Source organism: Trichomycterus rosablanca, chromosome 16, assembly GCF_030014385.1.
Source record: "Trichomycterus rosablanca isolate fTriRos1 chromosome 16, fTriRos1.hap1, whole genome shotgun sequence".
Taxonomy (NCBI): domain Eukaryota; kingdom Metazoa; phylum Chordata; class Actinopteri; order Siluriformes; family Trichomycteridae; genus Trichomycterus; species Trichomycterus rosablanca.
In genome coordinates, this window is record NC_086003.1 from 27,180,477 (window position 1) to 27,195,435 (window position 14,959).

Genomic DNA, 14,959 nt, shown 5'->3' on the forward strand with positions numbered 1-14,959 from the left:
TGTGCTCTTACCCTGCTAATTGAACCTTCACACTCTGCTCTTACTGGTGCAATGTGCAATTAATGAAGATTGGCCACCAGACTGGTCCAATTTAGCCATGAAACCTCCCACACTAAAATGACAGGTGTTTCAGTTATTTTGTCCAACCCCTGTAGTTTACAGTGATGCACAAAATCACAGATAGTCTGCAGTGATAGATCAGTGGTTTAGATACTGGACTAGAGATCAAGAGGTCTAGAAATCCCACCACCTCCCTCAACTGCTCAAATTGTATTCATTAATAGTAAGTGTAAATTGCTTTGAATAAAAGTGCCTGGTAAATGACATGAATGTAAAACAAGAAGAATAAGCATTAATAAGCCAAATAACTTAAAATTGATTTAAATTAAGTAACAATCAGCAGTTCAACTGCAATCAGAGCTGTAGTGGTCTATTTATAGCTTTATTTTTTATTTCTTCAGCTTTTATCTTGTGTGAAAGTCATGAAATATCTGGCTAATTGTGAATCTTACCTAGTAGTTTGTTTCACTTTTTGTTTTAAAGGAAGAAGTTTCATGTTTGTTCAGGCTGGGCGTATTTCCAAATAGCCTGAAGGACAAGTAATGACTTTTATAAACACAATTCAAGAATACAGGCACAACCTTACTTATTTTCTATTTTTTGGAGGGGGGTTCCTGGTCTGATTGGAGCTGCAGCAGAACTTTTATATCCAATAGTTTTATAGGTTTAGTTTTGGACAGTATTGCAAAATTAGCCAACATGAAGTGGATTTTAATTTATTACTTGGTGACTAAATTGCATTAAGTTTATTTAACAAGGTGTGATCTTTCATATCTGATCATAAATCAAATATGTGAAGTGATGTTTTAAAAATAAAAGTATTATAAAGACTTATTGAATTTTATATGGTAGGAATTACAGCACAGTTTTTCACGCACGGCACTCTGATCACGGGGTTGAGTAAATTAGTTGTGGGATTAGTTGTGGGTAGCACTGTCGCCTCACAGCAAGAAGGTCCTGGGTTCACTTCACAGTTGGAGAGATCTGGGTCCTTTCTTTGTGGAGTTTGTATGTTTTTCCTGTGTCCATGTGGGTTTCCTTCTGATGCTGTACAGTCCAAAGACATGAAGTCAAATTATTTGAAGATACAAAATTGTCCTAGCTGTGACTGTATGTGTTGCTCAGGATAAAGTGGTGACCTGTCCAGGGTGTTTCCTTTCATCCAGTTAATTTCACCCTCCGTGACCCTTACCAGAATAAAGCGGTGGTAAAATATATTTTCAGCAGACGCTTTTATCCAAAGCGACTTACACAATGAGCAATTGAGGGTTAAGGGCCTTGCTCAGGGACCCAACAGTGGCAATTTTGTTGGTGGTGGGGCTTGAACCGGCAACCTTCTGTTTACCAGTCCAGTATCTTAACCACTGAGCTTTCACTGCCATAGACAATAGACAATGAATGAAATAATGAATGAATGAATGAATGGATTAATAATAGTAACATGCAAATAAGTTAATATGTAATGGAAAGTGTTTAAATACTGTTTACTTTACAGCTCATCACATGATGTTTCTCACCTGGTCTTGTTACATTCCTGTAAAGAAAGAATCTTTGTGTTTGTTCAGGTGGAACATATTTCCAAGTAGCCTGAAGGAGACAATTTTCTTATTCATGAATTTTATATAATATTTTATCTCAAACTTAATGTTAATGAACTACAAAAGTAATTACTTGTCTGAAGTATTAAAACGGCACGATGGCTCGGTGGGTAGCACTGTCACCTCACAGCAAGAAGGTCCTGGGTTCGATCCCCAGATTGGGCTGCCCAGGTCCTTTCTGTGTGGAGTTTGCATGTTCTCCCCGTGTATGTGTGGGTTTCCTCCCAAAGTCCAAAAACATGCAGTCAAGTTATTGGAGACACTGAATTGCCCTATAGGTGAATGGGTGTGTTTGTGTGTGTGTTTATGTGTGTCTGCCCTGCGATGGACTGGTGCCCCGTCCAAGGTGTTACTGTGTGCCTTGCGCCTATTGAAAAACTGGAATAGGCTCCAGCTGCGACCCTGATAAGATAAGAGGTTAAGAAAGTGAGTGAGTAAAAGTGTTTGGTGCAAGAAAAGGAAACACAATTCAAAAACACAAAGGCACAATAATACTTATTTATGTTGGGTTTTGGTCTTCTATGATAGTAAAATATAAATAAAATAAAATTATGAAATAAAATGTCATTTGTGTTATTTCTCTGAAGCACATTTTCATTGTTGTGATCTCATGATGTTTCTCACCTGGTCTTGTTACATTCCTGTAAAGAAAGTATCTTTGTGTTTGTTCAGGTGGAACATATTTCTAAAACCTGAATGGAAAACAAAAGGTGAAGTTTGCACAAGCTTACACAGTATAATTACCGGCTTAAATAATAAACTTTTGAGATATTTTAGGTATGTTTTCTTTATATACTGTAGATTTATAGTGCATTTACAATCAACAGTAAGCTCTGTGATGTATTGGTGAAATAGCTTAAAAGCCAAAAAAACAAGATTCAGTAAAGTGAGTCTTTAATCAGATACTGTAACAATCAGCAGTTCAGCAATGATCAGAGCTTCATTTATTAGATAGTTTTATTTTTATTTCTTCAGCTTTTATCTTGTGTAAAAGTGCTGATATATTTAGTTAGGTAGATTAATTATGATTTTTACCTGGTGGTTGTTAGGGCGGCACGGTGACTAAGTGGGTAGCACTGTCACCTCACAGCAAGAAGGTCCTGGGTTCGATCCCCAGGTGGGGCGGTCCGGGTCCTTTCTGTGTGGAGTTTGAATGTTCTCCCCGTGTCTGTGTGGGTTTCCTCTGGGTGCTCCGGTTTCCTCCCACAGTCCAAAGACGTGCAAGTGAGGTGAATTGGAGACACTAAATTGTCCATGACTGTGTTTGATATAAACTTGTGAACTGATGAATCTTGTAATGAGTAACTACCGTTCCTGTCATGAATGTAACCAAAGTGTAAAACATGACGTTAAAATCCTAATAAACAAACAAACAACCTGGTGGTTGTTTAAAGGAAAAGGTTTCGTGTTTGTTCAGGTTGAACGGGTTTCCAAATAGCCTGAAGGAAACTGAAAGGCAGTCAGTATTTGTTAACTGCTGTTTGTACAAATAAGCTTGTTACATTTTTGACTTCTAATAAAATGATCCACATTCTGAACGAAGCTGTAGCTCAGTGTGATAGGTGTATGTAGTCCTAATTTATGGCCCATGAGAAAACGGCAGCTGTAGACATTTATAATCACTAACAAAGAATTAACAAGTCATGTCACAAAGTTTAAGATTATATTAGAGAACTTTCTACACAATCAAGTTATTAATCTATAACTTTTATTTTTAACCCTTACTGTCACATTTTAGAAATGCCATGACACTTACAGTGCCTTGCAAAAGTATTCAGCCCCCTTGAACTTTTCAACCTTTTGCCACATTTCAGGCTTTAAACATAAAGATATGAAATTGTAATTTTTTGTGAAGAATCAACAACAAGTGGGACACAATCGTGAAGTGGAACGAAATGTATTGGATATTTTAAACTTTTTTTAGAAATAAAAAACTGAAAAGTGGGGCGTGCAATATTATTCAGCCCCCTTGCGTTAATACTTTGTAGCGCCACCTTTTGCTGCGATTACAGCTGCAAGTCGCTTGGGGTATGTCTCTATTAGTTTTGCACATCGAGATACTGAAATTTTTGCCCATTCTTCCTTGCAAAACAGTTCGAGCTCAGTGAGGTTGGATGGAGAGCGTTTGTGAACAGCAGTTTTCAGCTCTTTCCACAGATTCTCGATGGGATTCAGGTCTGGACTTTGACTTGGCCATTTTAACACCTGGATAAGTTTATTTGTGAACCATTCCATTGTAGATTTTGCTTTATGTTTTGGATCATTGTCTTGTTGGAAGATAAATCACCGTCCCAGTCTCAGGTCTTTTGCAGACTGCAACAGGTTTTCTTCCAGAATGGTCCTGTATTTGGCTCCATCCATCTTCCCATCAATTTTAACCATCTTCCCTGTCCCTGCTGAAGAAAAGCAGGCCCAAACCATGATGCTGCCACCACCATGTTTGACAGTGGGGATGGTGTGTTCAGGGTGATGGGCTGTGTTGCTTTTATGCCAAACATAACGTTTTGCGTTGTGGCCAAAAAGTTCGATTTTGGTTTCATCTGACCAGAGCACCTTCTTCCACATGCTTGGTGTGTCTCCCAGGTGACTTTTTATAGATATCTTTGAGAAATGGCTTTCTTCTTGCCACTCTTCCATAAAGGCCAGATTTGTGCAGTGTACGACTGATTGTTGTCCTATGGACAGATTCTCCCACCTCAGCTGTAGATCTCTGCAGTTCATTCAGAGTGATCATGGGCCTCTTGGCTGCATCTCTGATCAGTCTTCTCCTTGTTTGAGCTGAAAGTTTAGAGGGACGGCCGGGTCTTGGTAGATTTGCAGTGGTCTGATACTCCCTTCATTTCAATATGATCGCTTGCACAGTGCTCCTTGAGATGTTTAAAGCTTGGGAAATCTTTTTGTATCCAAATTCGGCTTTAAACTTCTCCACAACAGTATCTCGGACCTGCCTGGTGTGTTTCTTGGTCTTCATGATGCTCTCTGCGCTTTAAACAGAACTCTGAGACTATCACAGAGCAGGTGCATTTATACGGAGACTTGATTACACACAGGTGGATTCTATTTATCACCATCAGTCATTTAGGTCAACACTGGATCATTCAGAGATCCTCACTGAACTTCTGGAGTGAGTTTGCTGCACTGAAAGTAAAGGGGCTGAATAATATTGCACGCCCCACTTTTCAGGTTTTTATTTCTAAAAAAAGTTTAAAATATCCAATAAATTTCGTTCCACTTCACAATTGTGTCGCACTTGTTATTGATTCTTCACAAAAATTACAATTTCATATCTTTATGTTTAAAGCCTGAAATGTGGCAAAAGGTTGAAAAGTTCAAGGGGGCTGAATACTTTTGCAAGGCACTGTATATCCCTTACAAATATTTGTAAGCTTCAGTCTAAGGCAAAGGTGATTAACAGTTTACCATCCTTTACTAAGAGTTACAATAATTCCAGCTACACTATATGGACAGAAGTATTGGGACACCCTTTCTAAATTTTGAATTCATGTGTTTCAGTCACAACAGTTGCTAACAGTGTAATAAATTAATTGTATAAAGGAAATTATATAGTTTAAAGAAACTCCAGTGTCCTGCACAGAGCTCTGACCTCAGCCCCACTGAACAGCTTTGGAATGAACTGGATCATCAATTGAGGCTTTCTTGATCAGCCATACAAATTCTCGTTTGACTGGATGGGCATAAATTCACACAGTTATACTACAAAGTCTTGTGAGAAGTCTCCACAAAGGAGTGGCTGTTGTTACAGCCAAAAAGATCACACAGAGCTCACTCTATTTTTATACAATTGGTGACTAAAAGGGGATGCCCAACAGCCTCATGATCAGGTGCCCAAATACAGTGTGTTACATAATGTGTACAGTGTATCACAAAAGTGAGTACACCCCTCACATTTCTGCAGATATTTAAGTATATCATTTCATGGGACAACACTGACAAAATGACACTTTGACACAATGAAAAGTAGTCTGTGTGCAGCTTATATAACAGTGTAAATTTATTCTTTCCTCAAAATAACTCAATATACAGCCATTAATGTCTAAACCACCGGCAACAAAAGTGAGTACACCCCTTAGTGAAAGTTCCTGAAGTGTCAATATTTTGTGTGGCCACCATTATTTTCCAGAACTGCCTTAACTCTCCTGGGCATGGAGTTTACCAGAGCTTCACAGGTTGCCACTGGAATGCTTTTCCACTCCTCCATGACGACATCACGGAGCTGGCGGATATTCGAGACTTTGCGCTCCTCCACCTTCCGCTTGAGGATGCCCCAAAGATGTTCTATTGGGTTTAGGTCTGGAGACATGCTTGGCCAGTCCATCACCTTTACCCTCAGCCTCTTCAATAAAGCAGTGGTCGTCTTAGAGGTGTGTTTGGGGTCATTATCATGCTGGAACACTGCCCTGCGACCCAGTTTCCGGAGGGAGGGGATCATGCTCTGCTTCAGTATTTCACAGTACATATTGGAGTTCATGTGTCCCTCAATGAAATGTAACTCCCCAACACCTGCTGCACTCATGCAGCCCCAGACCATGGCATTCCCACCACCATGCTTGACTGTAGGCATGACACACTTATCTTTGTACTCCTCACCTGATTGCCGCCACACATGCTTGAGACCATCTGAACCAAACAAATTAATCTTGGTCCCATCAGACCATAGGACATGGTTCCAGTAATCCATGTCCTTTGTTGACATGTCTTCAGCAAACTGTTTGCGGGCTTTCTTGTGTAGAGACTTCAGAAGAGGCTTCCTTCTGGGGTGACAGCCATGCAGACCAATTTGATGTAGTGTGCGGCGTATGGTCTGAGCACTGACAGGCTGACCCCCCACCTTTTCAATCTCTGCAGCAATGCTGACAGCACTCCTGCGCCTATCTTTCAAAGACAGCAGTTGGATGTGACGCTGAGCACGTGCACTCAGCTTCTTTGGACGACCAACGCGAGGTCTGTTCTGAGTGGACCCTGCTCTTTTAAAACGCTGGATGATCTTGGCCACTGTGCTGCAGCTCAGTTTCAGGGTGTCGGCCATCTTCATGTAGCGCAACAATTCGTCTTTTAAGATCCTCAGAGAGTTCTTTGCCATGAGGTGCCATGTTGGAACTTTCAGTGACCAGTATGAGAGAGTGTGAGAGCTGTACTACTAAATTGAACACACCTGCTCCCTCTGCACACCTGAGACCTAGTAACAGTAACGAGTCACATGACATTTTGGAGGGAAAATGACAAGCAGTGCTCAATTTGGACATTTAGGGGTGTAGTCTCTTAGGGGTGTACTCACTTTTGTTGCCGGTGGTTTAGACATTAATGGCTGTATATTGAGTTATTTTGAGGGAAGAATAAATTTACACTGTTATATAAGCTGCACACAGACTACTTTTCATTGTGTCAAAGTGTCATTTTGTCAGTGTTGTCCCATGAAAAGATATACTTAAATATCTGCAGAAATGTGAGGGGTGTACTCACTTTTGTGATACACTGTACGTGTATGTATAAGTAATAAGAATGTAGAATTATAAGAATGAGAATCACTAAGAAAACAAAACACAAAATATGCAGTGACACACCCTGTCTTTCCTTTATAAACCTGTCCGCAGCATCATTTCAGACAGACTAAAGGTGTCCTAACAGAGGTAAACATTCAGTATTCTAAAATGTCATATCTATAAACTTTTTAATCATAAACTGGTGTTTCTTTATACTGGTGTTTTCTTTATACTTTATACTGCTGCAGTGCAACAGTATCATGGTTTTGATTAATGTTAGGATTGTAATTTAGCAGTCAGTGTATGTCATACTGGCTTCCTTCTAATTTAATGTCTTGTACTTTCACAGTAAGGAAACCTGTCCTCAGTATCAGTTCAGACAGACTGAAGTGTTTTAACAGAGGTAAGCATTCTGTATTGTATTTTAATGCAGACAACAGGCTACAATGTCATAATTATGAACTTTTTAATTATAAACTGTTCTCTTGCTTTATATGATTATTATGATAAAAATATGATAATTTTATTTAAATTAATAAATTAGTATCTAGGCACAGAACTGCTAAAAGCTTTTTACCTCTGTTATTGCATACTAAATGAAAAAAATAAAACTACACAAAGGAAATTGAATAAAAGCACAACACATTTTATGCAACTTAGTTTAATGGAGGAATAATAATACACACTGTTACTATTCCTCACTCTCTCTGACTATTATCACTCACATTGCACATTATTGCATTTTTAACATTATTCTTTAATATATCGGCTGCTCTACATACCATACCCTCTCGTTTTATATCAAAATATGTTGTATATTCCTTTTCCTTACTTTCTCCTCATGTACTCATGACTGTGTACTAGCCAACAACTTTCTGTTTTTCAGGTCCAAAAATGTGCCTTGTATTCTTTGTAGGTCTTTGTATTTGGGTATTTTTTATGTGTTACACAGTTTTTATCTGCACTGTGTAGATTGTGTTATTTACACTTGTGTTCTGTGTTGCACCCTGGAACTGAAGGAACGCTTCATTTCAGTATGTATTTATGACTGAAATGACAATAAAGCCTCTTAAATCTTGAACTGAAAGTCATTCAACACTCTTTTTAGATGCAATGCTTTGCTTCAATTATATAATTTTGAAAATGTGTTGTGTTTTCACAAAAGGTGTACCATCATGTTTTGTTTAAACATCATTCAGTGCAACAAATATGCAGTAACTGAGCCAATCAGAAAGGAGGCAATTACTTTTTCACATCATTGTATTTACACACAAACACTAACAACACGGCTGCTAGTCACTATCCTGCAAATATTAAAAGTAAAGTATTTTTTACTGTTAATTAAACATTTCTTTAATCACTTTTTCTAAGGTTTTTACCTGAAGATTTTGCAAGATGTCATCATGAGCGCAGAAGAGATTTTGAGTCTTACAAATCTATCACTTGTCAACAGCCTATCAACACCTACAGTAAGGAATGTGTGTCCTTCAGACATCGTCAATCAAATCACGAGATCTATATTAAATCAATCAAAAAATTATAACTCTAGGAACAGTGTTTACCTCAGTCAAGAAATTATTAAGGCTATCACACGCCCTGTGTATAAACCTGATGAGACAATTCACAGAGTGCATAATAATGTTGGTGGAGTGACAAATATCATCAATGTCACCCAGTGCAGACTGTTTGACATCATGGATTTCACCCAGTTTATTCCCCCATGTTCGAAAACATGGTTCACCCTTCGCATGGGTGGTCAGAGGTGGTCATTAAAGCTGAAGATTTCAGCAATAATGTCAGTCAGTGATGTGGCAGTAAGTGAGAGCAAAAAGAACTAAGAAAATAACTCATATGAAGCAGAGATAGGAAGAGTCGAGTCGGGTTTTTCAAACTTTTTTTCAAGTGACCCACATTTAAATAAACAAAACAGCTGAGATTCGAACTGGAGATGTCAGTGTTGGTGGGCTAACATTTAAGACCACTGTGGGACCCGTCCTGAGCCTTGTGTTGTGTTTTTGAAAAAGCAAAATCAGAGCTCTGGTGTTTCTCACATTTATTCTTGTTATTAAAAACATACAAACATACAAACGATTAAGTCAAGGAGAGGTCAAATGTGTGTCAAATGCACTTAACAAAACAATAAAACAAGTTTTAAAAAATCTGTTTCAGATCCAACGTTCTCCACCATTAGGTTTACTTATCAGTGAAGTAATGTATGTGGATCACGAGAGGTATAAGAACTAAAAAATGAATTTAAACTTGCAAATAAAGAACAAACTTGTAGTTTAGCATTTTGTAGATTTGGTGTTACTGTTAATCTTTTCTATGTTTTACATTTGATGTTTACTGAAATTTCTATATAATATAATATATTATATATATAATGTAATTAAAATCAATAATTAATTAATAATGTGAATCAAATGTGTTATAAGTTATAACCTAATAATGTTTAAGAAAGTTTGTGTATGTAAAAGGTGACAGAGGAGAGCCTTTGGTCTGTGTGCGTAAAGCATGACCTGATGTACGGAACATGAAAATGATTAAAACTTTTGAAGAAAACCCCCTTCTATTTCTAACTTAATCTAAATATCTGCTCTGGGTTTGATATCTGCTTCCAGTTTTCACAGCTGCAGTTTTATTTACTCAGAGTGATTTATGATAATGCTTATTATATGCTATAGATTATTGTAGTTTACAAGTGTGCATACATTAGAACTAAGCAGAAATAATAACTGACACATAGTAACAAGCATCACAATAAAAACGTCATGGAAAGTAAATACTGTAAATCAAATGTAAATAAAATAAAGATTTTTTGTTTCATGTCCTTGTTTCTGAGAAAACCACATTTTCACTTTCATTTCTTCAGCTGATCACTAGTGGTATGATGTTTTTCACCTGCTGTTGTTACCTGTAATGAAAGAATCTTTGGTTCAGGTGAAGCATATTTTCAAAAAACCTGAATGGAAAACAAAAGGTGAAGTTTGCTCAAGCTTACACAGTAGAATCACCAGATTGAATAGTAATGAGCCTCTGAGAATGTTTGATGGACGTTAATTAAAATATTGTTTAAAATAAACAAGAAGCTCTGAGATGAAGTGATGCCCTGTTTGTGATATTCATGCTTTGCGTCCAGAGTTTCCCAGTGGAACTGGACCTGCCACGACCCTGACCACTGTGTGTGGTACTTTTTGTTTGTTTAGAACTGTATGTTAAATAAATACGTTTGTTACATTTTTTGACATATAAAAAAGTGTGTGATAAATGTATGAATAAATGTAAAATAAAAAACAAAAAGCATTAAAAAGTCAAATCACCTAAGATTAAGTACAGCAAATATCTAATGATCTGCAGATAACTATCATCAGATCAGCTACAATCAGAGCTTCAGTGGTAATTTATTACATAGTTAGATTTTTATTTCTTCAGCTTTTATGTAAAAGTACTAAAATATTTGTTTAATATGTAGATGAATTGTGATTTTATCTTGTGTTTTGTTTCACATTCGTTTTACAGGAAAAGTTTCATGTTTGTTCAGGTTGGGCGTGTTTCCATACAGCCTGAAGGAGAATGAAAACTATTTTTAATCTCAAGCTTAATTTAAGTTTACTAAACTAAATGAAGAAGAAGAGAAAGTCATTACTTGTCTGAAGTATTAAAACACAGTGATTATAGAGATAAGGAATAAAACACAAAGGCACAATATTACTTATTTATTATTTTTATTTAGGTTTCCTAGCTGCAACAAAACCATTTATCTACTGAACCTGACTGTCATATCCAATAATTTTATTCATTTTAGTTTGGTCAGTAATGTAAAATTACAAATCAGCCAACATAAATTAAGTAATTCATTCATTTTCTTATCCGCTTATCCAGTTATGGTTGCATGGGGGGTGCTGGAGCCTATCCCAGCTTTTCAATGGCTGCAATGCACACAGTAAAATCTTGGACAGGATGCCAGTCCATCGCAGGGCAGACACACACACACACACACACACACCTATAGGGCAATTCAGTGTCTTCAATTAACCTGACTGCACGTCTTTGGACTGTGTGAGGAAATCGGAGCTCACGAAGGAAACCCACACAGACACGGGGAGAAAGGACTCGGACCGCTCCGACTGGGAATCAAACCCAGGACCTTCTTGCTGTGAGGCGACAGTGCTACCCACCGAGCCACCATGCTGCCCAGCCAACATAAAGTGAAATTTAATGTGTTACTTGGTTTCTAAATTGCATTAAGCAAGATGTGATATTCTGTATCAGATCATAAATAAAAAAAGAGAGTGAACTGATAAAATAAAAGTATTATAAAGACTTATTGAATTTGATATGGTAAGGATTACAGCACCGTTTTTCACACACAGCACTGTGATCACGGGGTTGAGTAAATTAGTTGTTGGTAGCACTGTTGCCTCACAGCAAGAAGGTCCTGGGTTCACCTCCCAGGTGGAGCGGTCTTGGTCCTTTCTGTGTTGAGTTTGTATGTTCTCCCGTGTCTACGTGGGTTTCCTCCTCATGCTGCTGTTTTCTCCCACAGTCCAAAGACATGCAGTCAGATTAACTGAAGATACAAAACTGTCCTAGCTGTGACTGTGTGTGTTGCCCTGGATGGAGTATTGACCTGTCCAGAAGTTTTCCTACCTTTCAAATCAAATCAAATCAAAGGTTTATTTGTCACATACAGAGTCATACACAGTACAGCTGGCAGTGAAATACTTTTGTGACTGCTCAGCCACAGTAGTTACAAAAAGTAAACAAAGTAGACAAAAATATATATTATACAAAAAAATAGAAATGTTTAAAATCTAAAGTGTAAAAGAATACAGAAATTTAAAAATTGAAATTAAGAAAGCTTAAATACAATTTTAAAATAAAAGTAATTTAAAATTAACCAAGTGTGCAAAAGTGACAACAGTTGTGCAAGAACTTTACATAATATTGATCTATTATTGTGCAACGTAATGCAATAAGAGTGTGAATATCGTACACAAACACAAATCTATATACATATACACACATATATATATATATATATATATATATACTGTATATATACTGTATATATATATATATATATATATATATACAGTATATATACATAGAACCTGCATACACGCATATACATATATAAACACATACATATACAGTGTATCACAAAAGTGAGTACACCCCTCACACCCCTGCAAATATTTCATTATATCTTTTCATGGGACAACACTATAGACATGAAACTTGGATATAACTTAGAGTAGTCAGTGTACAACTTGTATAGCAGTGTAGATTTACTGTCTTCTGAAAATAACTCAACACACAGCCATTAATGTCTAAATGGCTGGCAACATAAGTGAGTACACCCCACAGTGAACATGTCCAAATTGAGCCCAAATGTGTCGTTGTCCCTCCCTGGTGTCATGTGTCAAGGTCCCAGGTGTAAATGGGGAGCAGGGCTGTTAAATTTGGTGTTTTGGGTACAATTCTCTCATACTGGCCACTGGATATTCAACATGGCACCTCATGGCAAAGAACTCTCTGAGGATGTGAGAAATAGAATTGTTGCTCTCCACAAAGATGGCCTGGTCTATAAGAAGATTGCTAACACCCTGAAACTGAGCTACAGCATGGTGGCCAAGGTCATACAGCGGTTTTCCAGGACAGGTTCCACTCGGAACAGGCTTCGCCAGGGTTGACCAAAGAAGTTGAGTCCACGTGTTCGGCGTCATATCCAGAGGTTGGCTTTAAAAAATAGACACATGAGTGCTGCCAGCATTGCTGCAGAGGTTGAAGACGTGGGAGGTCAGCCTGTCAGTGCTCAGACCATACGCCGCACACTGCATCAACTCGGTCTGCATGGTCGTCATCCCAGAAGGAAGCTGACGCACAAGAAAGCCCGCAAACAGTTTGCTGAAGACAAGCAGTCCAAGAACATGGATTACTGGAATGCCCTGTGGTCTGACAAGACCAAGATAAACTTGTTTGGCTCAGATGGTGTCCAGCATGTGTGGCGGCGCCCTGGTGAGAAGTACCAAGACAACTGTATCTTGCCTACAGTCAAGCATGGTGGTGGTAGCATCATGGTCTTGGGCTGCATGAGTGTTGCTGGCACTGGGGAGCTGCAGTTCATTGAGGGAAACATGAATTCCAACATGTACTGTGACATTCTGAAACAGAGCATGATCCCCTCCCTTCGAAAACTGGGCCTCATGGCAGTTTTCCAACAGGATAACGACCCCAAACACAACCTCCAAGATGACAACTGCCTTGCTGAGGAAGCTGAAGGTAAAGGTGATGGACTAAACCCAATTGAGCACCTGTGGCGCATCCTCAAGTGGAAGGTGGAGGAGTTCAAGGTGTCTAACATCCTGGAGGAGTGGAAGAGGATTCCAGTAGCAACTTGTGCAGCTCTGGTGAATTTCATGCCCAGGAGGGTTAAGCCAGTGCTGGATAATAATGGTGGTCACACAAAATATTGACACTTTGGGCACAATTTGGACATGTTCATTGTGGGGTGTACTCACTTATGTTGCCAGCCATTTAGACATTAATGGCTGTGTGTTGAGTTATTTTCAGAAGACAGTAAATCTACACTGCTATACAAGTTGTACACTGACTACTCTAACTTATATCCAAGTTTCATGTCTATAGTGTTGTCCCATGAAAAGATATAATGAAATATTTGCAGAAATGTGAGGGGTGTACTCACTTTTGTGATACACTGTATATCTATATATATATACTCATATATACACATAAATTTAGATTTGTGTACCATTAGTCCTGATTGCTATTTTGGTTGAGGACTTGAATAGCTTATGGGAAAAAGCTTCTTCTCATCCTCTCTGTTTTGGCTTTCAAGGCACGAAAGCGTTTCCCAGACTGTAACAAAGAAAACAGTCCATTGCTGGGATGACTGGGGTCCTTTACTATCCTCCTGGCCCTTGACCGGCACCGTTTCCTGTATATGGACTGCAGGTCCGGATGAGGCACTCAGCTGAACGCACCACCCTCTGGAGAGCCTGCCTATCCTGCTTGGTGCTGTTTCCGAACCAGGCAGTGATGTTTCCTGTTATGATGGATTCAATGGTGCAGTTGTAGAAGTTACAAAGCACCTTGGAGGGTAGTTTGAAGGCCCTTAAGCGTCACTGAACTCTCCTGAACTTTCGACCTGTTAATTTTATACACCGCGACCCTGACCAGGATAAAACGGTGGTAAAACAGACAATGCAACATTCAAATAGCTTCAATACTGGAATCATGGAAAGTTTTTAATTACTGTTTACTTTGGTTTCTTAAGCTCATCACATGATGTTTCTCACGTGGTGTTGTTACATACCTGTAAAAAACCTGAATGGAATACATAAGGTAAGGTTTGCACAAGCTTACACAGTAGAATTATTGGCTTGAATAATAATAAACCTCTGAGAATATTTTAGGTGTGTTTTTTTAATATAGTTTTATTTTGCATTTACAGTAAACTGTAAGCCCCGTGATGGATTGGTGAGATAAGTTAAAAATGTAAGATTAAGTACAGTGAGATCAGATAACAATCAGCAGTTCAGCTACAATTAGAGCTTCAGTGGTAATAAGGTGCTTCATTTATTTCATTTACATTTTCAGCATTTAGCAGACGCCTTTATCCAAAGCGACTTACAGTACAGTTACAGTATACAGTCTGAGCAATTGAGGGTTAAGGGCCTTGCTTAAGGGCCCAATGAGTAGATTAATTGTGATTTTTATCTGGTGGTTGTTTAATGGAAAAAGTTTTGTGTTTGTTCAGGTTGGGCAGGTTTCCAA